Raw genomic sequence first — 7244 nt, forward strand, 5'->3', positions numbered from 1 at the left:
GCCGAGTTACAAATTCTGAATCTGCCCTCGATAATTATTCTACTTTGTCTTTTATTATTTTTTTTTACTACTTTTGCCTTTGTTTTTGCTTACTAATTATTCTTTTATTTTTAAATGATTTTACCTTGTGTTTTATGTTTTCTTTTTATTATGATCTTTACCTTTAACTATTCTTTGACTATATTGCCCTTCTATGCTTTTATTTGTTATTTATCGTTTGGTTTTGTTTATGTAAGCACATTGAATGACCTCTGTGTATGAAATGTGCTATATAAATAAACTTGACTTGACTTGACTTGACTTGACTTATAACCATACAAACATCTGAGCTGGACGTGAACTGGCGTTAGTATAAGCTAACCTACCTAGCTAATGTAATGTTATGTTAGCTAGTAGCCACCACCCTTCATAGTTGTAGATGAAGTTCTCGAAAAAGAAACTGTATCCCTTTGTCCACTTTGAGCGGGCTGTGATGGAGTGTTGTTCAGTTAGCCGTACGCCAGAAAAAGTTATTTTAGGTAAATTTACCAGGGATGCAGTATAAGTAAACTTGCGCTTCATCCATCATGGATACGCCAGAGTGATGAATAATTTGGCAGTGTAAAAAATCGCGAATGCGAAGTACGCCATCACGCTGATAATGGCTTATTGATTGGAGAGAGAACGATCACCGACGATTGAAACAGTGCAACAAGTGCAACAATGATTCAGAGGTTCGAGTGCAACACTCTAAAACATTGGTTATTTTCTCCAACCCCAAACGCTTGAGTTGAAACTGTTGGGTCATTGTGTGGGGTTGTTTTTACTCATTTGGGTTATTTTCTGTAACCCAGCTTGTTGGTTGATAGTTTAGGACAGCCCCTCCTCTCCCCACCTGGCGTGAGCAGCACTACCCAGCACCAGGGTAACTTTTTAACACAGCTGCATATCATAGTTATTTGAGAGTTCGGGGAACGTTATTCTTTCAACCGTCCAAGCAGTCCAGCAGCTGTCAACATGCGAGGAAAAATCAGCGGATTTTTGGAAGGTATGCATCGGTTTTAACTTTTTATTATTATTATTTCGGAGTTTTAAAAGTACACAAAGAGATACCCTTCGTGATATGAATGGATATTCTGCCCTGCCAATTTTCGTTTAGCCTAAGCAGGTTAAGAATTTGTCATTCAAGCCAGCTAACGTTAGCTAACATTAACTTACAATTACTGCTCATGTTAATGTTAAATCTACACAAAAGACAGACTTTTAAAACATAGTTCCTGTGTTCACTGGGTATGAACTATTTGAACAGAAACAAAACAAACTTTACAACGAACTAAAAATTAGCATACCAACAGTTGAGTTAGGTTAACGTTAGCAGACGGTTGGTATGCTAACGTTAGAGTTGATCTTTTTGAAAAAAAGGATATAATCAATCATGTCCAGTTTAAAAACGGACGTCTCCCTGAAACCTTGTGTTGTCTCCTTTCGATTTTCGTGATTCAAGCGGACGGTGAAGAAACAACCACTCTACAGCCAAAATGAAAGTATGTCTACACCCACACTTCACACCGAAGATTTCTCAAAATGGCACCGGGGAGGGTTTGACCTTTGTCCCTAAAATGATGTGGGGAAGTGTTTAAAACAAATGTAAAGGAATATATGTTATAAGATATGTCTGTGTTATAGATCAAGGTTAATGTGACATGTTGAAAAACCTGTATCGGTTTGTATCTAGTTTTCTAGCATAACATTAACGGACAGTTTTGCGATATTTTCATGGATCATACATGACATTAACGTTACTGAAGTCCGCGCGATTTATAAGACAAGTCTTGCACGATGAGATGTGGGATGTTGTTGATATTGGCAGCTAGCTAGCGTTGTTTGGACAGCCAGATAAGACTATGCTGTAATCACACGCATAGTAAAAAAGTTCATTATCCAGTTTCCTAACGGACAATTTTAAATTTTTAAAATGTTTTCATGGGTCATACGTTCAGATAATTGACACTCGCCAGATGAATTTCGGCCTCGAGCTAGAAGCGGGAACGTGAAATTCATCTGGCGAGCGTTCAAATTTGGTATGGAGGATAAAAGGTAAACCGACTGCGGTCAATGCTGCCATTGTTGGTGCTTTTTTCGGTGGTTTTCCCAGGCAACTAACAGCAAAACTACAAAAACACATCTAAAATCTCTTTTGTTTTAATTCAACAAAGCAAGAAAAAGTATTTGTTATGCTCCAGCAAGGTGTAAGATACAAGATGTAATCTTATAATAATTACTATAATTATTACATCAATATACTAATATAGTAAAATTAATAAAATAATAAATTATTTTGTTTGTGCCTTTATGTACTTTTACAGAAAAATGCCACGTCAAAAAGGCATTATACAAGAAGAGGACATGGAGAGGGCCTTAAGGGCTTTGGAGGAGGGGGGCAGCCTCCGGAGGGCGGCTGCCCAATTTCACATTCCCCACCACACCTCCAGGACCGGAGGAAGGGGAGATATGCCCTCAGCCCCACAACCCGGGCGTTGATGCCGGGACCCGAGGAGGGAGGCCCTGCCGGCTACATTTTCTGGATGGCAGCCTTCGCCTTCCCGATCACTAAGTCGGGTGGCGTTGGTACTGGCCATCCAGATCTGTGGGCGTCCGGGCCGCCTAACCCATTTTGTGAACATGGAGAAGGGCCTGAGTAAGATGTGGTGGAGCCGACACACCACCCATGTGCTCCAGCCAATGGATGTGGCGGTGTCGGCTCCCTAAAGGCGGGCGTTCTCTAGGCTGGCACAACATGGGCTGGTGAGAGGCGACCTGCGTCGCCGACGGCGGCAATTCACCGGTGCTAAAGTATGCGCTGAGGAGGAGGCCTGTACCCCCATAACATCATCAGTGGGTTCAGACGGACAGGCCTCTTCCGCTGAACAGGATGGAGGTGGGCGAAGCCAAAAGGTGAGTTAGGGGAAAAAGACAGTCTACAATCATGAAAAGTTCATCAAGATCAATTTTACAGCACTTACATACATTTCTAACAATGTCTTCATTTTGTGCTTTTTTTTTTGTTACCTTCGTCAAAGGCCTCCGGGACCGTTCAGCGGGTGGGGAGTGTTTTGGCCCGGAGGGACACTGGCGAGGGACATGTCCACCCCTCCTTGCGTCGAGGGGGGCCCGCTGCCCTGCCGCCTCCACCAGCACCACAGACAACAACCTTTCGCCGGGCTTGCCGCCTCCAACACCACCACCCGACACAGGATCCGGGCAGCCCAGCGCGGCAGCAGGCAGCTGCGCAGGCAACAAAGGCGGCAGCCGCGCTGTAGAGAGGCAGCTGGGGAGGCAGCCAGATGGCACAATTCCAGGCAGCGGCAGGAGAGGGAGGCCGGGTCAGGCGGCAGCTAAGGAGCTCGGCTGGCCCAGGAGTCTGCGGGCAGGTCCCCCCAGACTGTGCGTAATGCGAGCATGGCACCTGCTGGTGGGTCCGCCGGGGTGCTGTGGCTGGGCTGCGACAGCTGCACCCTCTGGTACCACGCGACAGTCGTTGATGTCATCTTGGTACCAGAGGGTGAGTGGTAATTGCCCCACGTGCCACAATATGGCGGAAAAAGGGGGAGGTGGCCATGCAGCTCGAGCTATATTGTAAATATGTACATTTGTAAATAGTTCTAATTTGTAAATAGTAATTTGTTATAATTTAGTTTGTTTTTTTATAATTTAGTAGATTAGATAAATAGTAGATTGTTAATGATTGTTCATCAATAAATTTGTTCTTAATTGTTCTCCAATTTTGTACTCAATTATTCCTAATATTTTGTTCTTAGTTTTGTTCTATATTGTTCTGTCTTGTTAAATGACCTGTTCCGGTGAAAATGGTGACTTTCCCCGCTGCGCCTAGCGTCCCCAGGCGGAAAACCAACCTTGCAACATTGAGACTACCGTCCCAGAAAGAGAAGTGAGAAACAAGAAACCTTACCTTGTAACATCCACATAGTTCTACCAAACTTATGCTAACCGTTCGCTAGCTTGTAAACAAATCCATGTGCTTTATCATTACCTTTTCCACAGTTTGAAATAGCACTTTGTTCACTACAAATGTTGCTGTGTTCCTGATCTTACAAGGCCTACTTGAAATTGCACTTTATTCACTACATCCACTTTGCAGTTGTCTTTGATGGCACAATGAATGTCCCATGCTGTGATGCGTTTCATTCACATTGAACCAGAGTTGTCTTATGCCACACCCGGGTTGGTTCTCCAGACGAGGCACAGTTTCTGTTCCTATATTTCTGTTACAAGCACTTGATACACTTTGGAATTTAAATAACATATTTCACTACTGCACCCAGAGTGAGTTGAGGAGTTCCCGTTTATTATTTCAAAAGTAACTGAGTTCAAAGTTAACAGTTAAAGGACGTAAAAGTATCAACTTACTTGCCAGTATAGCTAAGCTACATGTTGGCTAATTTAAAAATGATCCTAACCGTAATTAATCAACAAAACGCTTCATTAACGATGTAATCTTAAAATAACAAATCTACCAACATTGAACGATGTAAAAATCACGTCTACGGTGTAAAGTGTTTGTTTAATTTGTGTCCAAAAGTTACGTACGAAACACTGTTACGACTCCGCGAATAAACGTACGGAACACTGTGGCTGTCAACATCCGGGATTTCGGGCACTAAGCTCAATAAATCGCTTCTAGGATTGGTCACAGTTCACAAGGTACTCAATGAGGGCTTGTTTTGTTGACAAGACCTTCCTCTTTTTCAATGATGTATACCGGAGACGTAGTGGTTACCGTCTCACTCAATCATCCTGGCGTAAGTGTAATAGCGCGCCGATCCTGAGGGGGCAGACTGTATGGAACAGCGTGAACTTTTTCTAATTAAATGCTTCGTGGTAGTGCAGCATGTGTGTCAGCAAATGTATACAGTCGAAGTAGTCTCTTCACACATACGGTAATCATCATGCCAAACAACATATTAATTCATTCAGGGTAGCTTCATATTATAGCCATGTAACTTACTGGGTGGTTTTTGGTGGTAACATTAACGTTACAGACAACTTGAATTTAACTAACTGAATGTGTTAACATGAGCTAGCTAACGGTAGAACTATCACTGCCACTAACGTTAACATTACTGAACGTATGTTTGTCAGTCTGCTGTTAAACAACTCCATGAGGTGGTTATGGTTTCCGAGTGTATTGCGCTAATATTTTGTCTCCGGATTTTTAATGTTTGTCAACATCATTCACTGATCATGGTTCGTGAAAGTCTTGATATAAAGTTCTGTCAATAGCAGTTGTTAATTTACTATTTTTCTTTCTTTGATTGACAGGGCTGACCCCCAAATGGACCACGGAATCTAGCTGTCTTCATGGAAGTAACTTATCACATGCTGCTGCTGCTTTTAGAGTAGGCTATCCATACAAAAATAAAGTAAACTGTCAAATAAATAATTATGTCGAACTGTTTTATTTCATTGCATGGCTATTTGTTGCCCATTTTCTCTCAATGCAACCCAAATACTGGGTTAAGAAAACCAGTTGTCGGGTTTTTTTTAACTAGCAGTTCTGTTGATATAACCCAGTGGTCTGGGTTGAATCTATACCCAATAATCTGTGTGAATTTTACTCAACATTTATATAGTTATAACCCAGCACATTGGTTACCCAGTGTACCCTTTACCCAGTCTATTGTGCCAATTTAACTAACACTGTGTTGATATTACCCAGCGTTTTGGGTTAGAATCATACCCAATCTGCTGAGTTTAATAATGTACCCAGACCATTGGGTTAGGATAACTCAATGTGGTGTTGGTCCAATAGTTAACCAGCAGCTGGGTTATATTTGGGTTATTTTTATCCCAACATTTTTTAGAGTGAACAATGATTAGACATAGGCCTATATCATGTGGACAAAACATAGAACATATTAACCTACGTTGTTCAGCCAAATACTTTGCTGTTAGGTCCTTATCACGGAGTTACAGGCGATAAATGCGATGGCCAAAGTAGCCTAAACGTCATAGCGGTTTATTTATTTATTGTAGGCCTATTATTAAAGTGTTGTTCTAAACATTTAGTTGTTGCATCTAAATGTTCAACTTCATGCTTATGCACTAGAGGCATACCGCTCTCCCCAATCCTAGACTTTCACGTTGCTTGTTTGTAATGGATGCAAAACAGCCCATTGCTGAATGTCTATGGAGGGACGAATGAAGCTGTCCTCCCGACCACCCCATGTAGGCTAGTAGCCTACTTGCACACAAAGTGCATGCACACATATTCTCTCACGGGATTAAAATAGTATATATGCTTAGGCTATACCTGTGTTTCTAGCCTCCTATAGGCTACGTATTGCAGGTGAGACATGGAAAAGCAGTTTTAGAAAAATGAGTTTTGCCATGTTATCCTATGGAGAGTGACGCCCGTGGGTCATGAAGGGCAGTTATTTGGATGTGCAGTAGCCTTAACCACGTAAAACAGAGTGAAATTACATTTTGTATAGAAACATTATATAATTGGATACATATATTTTTCTAGCCATTTAGCCTAAACGGCATAGTATTTCCATAATCGCGAGACAGCACTTCACGATGACGGCAATGCTAGTTAACAGACAAGACGGAATCTATCTGAATATCTGCAATCTATCTGAAATAACACCTATTTGAAGCCCATTTTTCATGTAATATATTGTGTATTAGTGTAGGCTACATAGCTTAAACTGTGTAGGCTATGTTTAAACAGTAGGGCCTATTGCGAGTTTAATGTCAGCATGTCGACTTTAAAGTCGACACGTCGAGATTAAAGTAGATATGATATTTCAACTTTATTCTCGAAATGTCGAGTTTATTGTCGACATGTCGACTTTAAAGTCAACATGTCGAGTTTAATCTCGCCATGGCAAAAATATTTTTCTCTTCATGTGTGGCCCTAATACTCCGTCGTACATTTCACTGGCGTTATGGATGTGACAAAAAGTCAATTTTCTGTGGAATTGCCCAACACATAAACCAGAACTGTCAGCCTCAGCTACTTCCTCAAAAGCTACTTTCGCATTACCATGTGTGCAGTGCTTTGCTCGAATAAAACAAACCAAAAAACATTTATTCAGTATGAACACAACCAACACAAATTACACAAGAGAATACAAATGCCAAGGCATTTCACTGGCGTTATGGATGTGACAAAAAGTCAATTTTCGTGATATGATATGGTATGATGTGACAATTTCGCCAAATCATCTGGCTACATAAGG

General features: G+C 41.4%; 1 protein-coding gene across 2 annotated transcripts in view; it reads right to left on the minus strand.

Moving 5' to 3' along the window:
* Positions 1-7072: 7072 nt before the first annotated feature.
* Positions 7073-7244, minus strand: part of tex30 (testis expressed 30) — a 5780-nt gene continuing 5608 nt past the window's right edge. For both annotated transcript variants that reach the window (XM_048238590.1, XM_048238589.1), the window contains exon 5: positions 7073-7244. This exon is cut by the window's right edge. The gene's annotated coding sequence lies outside the window, so the exon portion shown is untranslated.

The sequence above is a fragment of the Alosa alosa genome, chromosome 3 (genome assembly GCF_017589495.1).
Source record: "Alosa alosa isolate M-15738 ecotype Scorff River chromosome 3, AALO_Geno_1.1, whole genome shotgun sequence".
Taxonomy (NCBI): Eukaryota; Metazoa; Chordata; class Actinopteri; order Clupeiformes; family Clupeidae; genus Alosa; species Alosa alosa.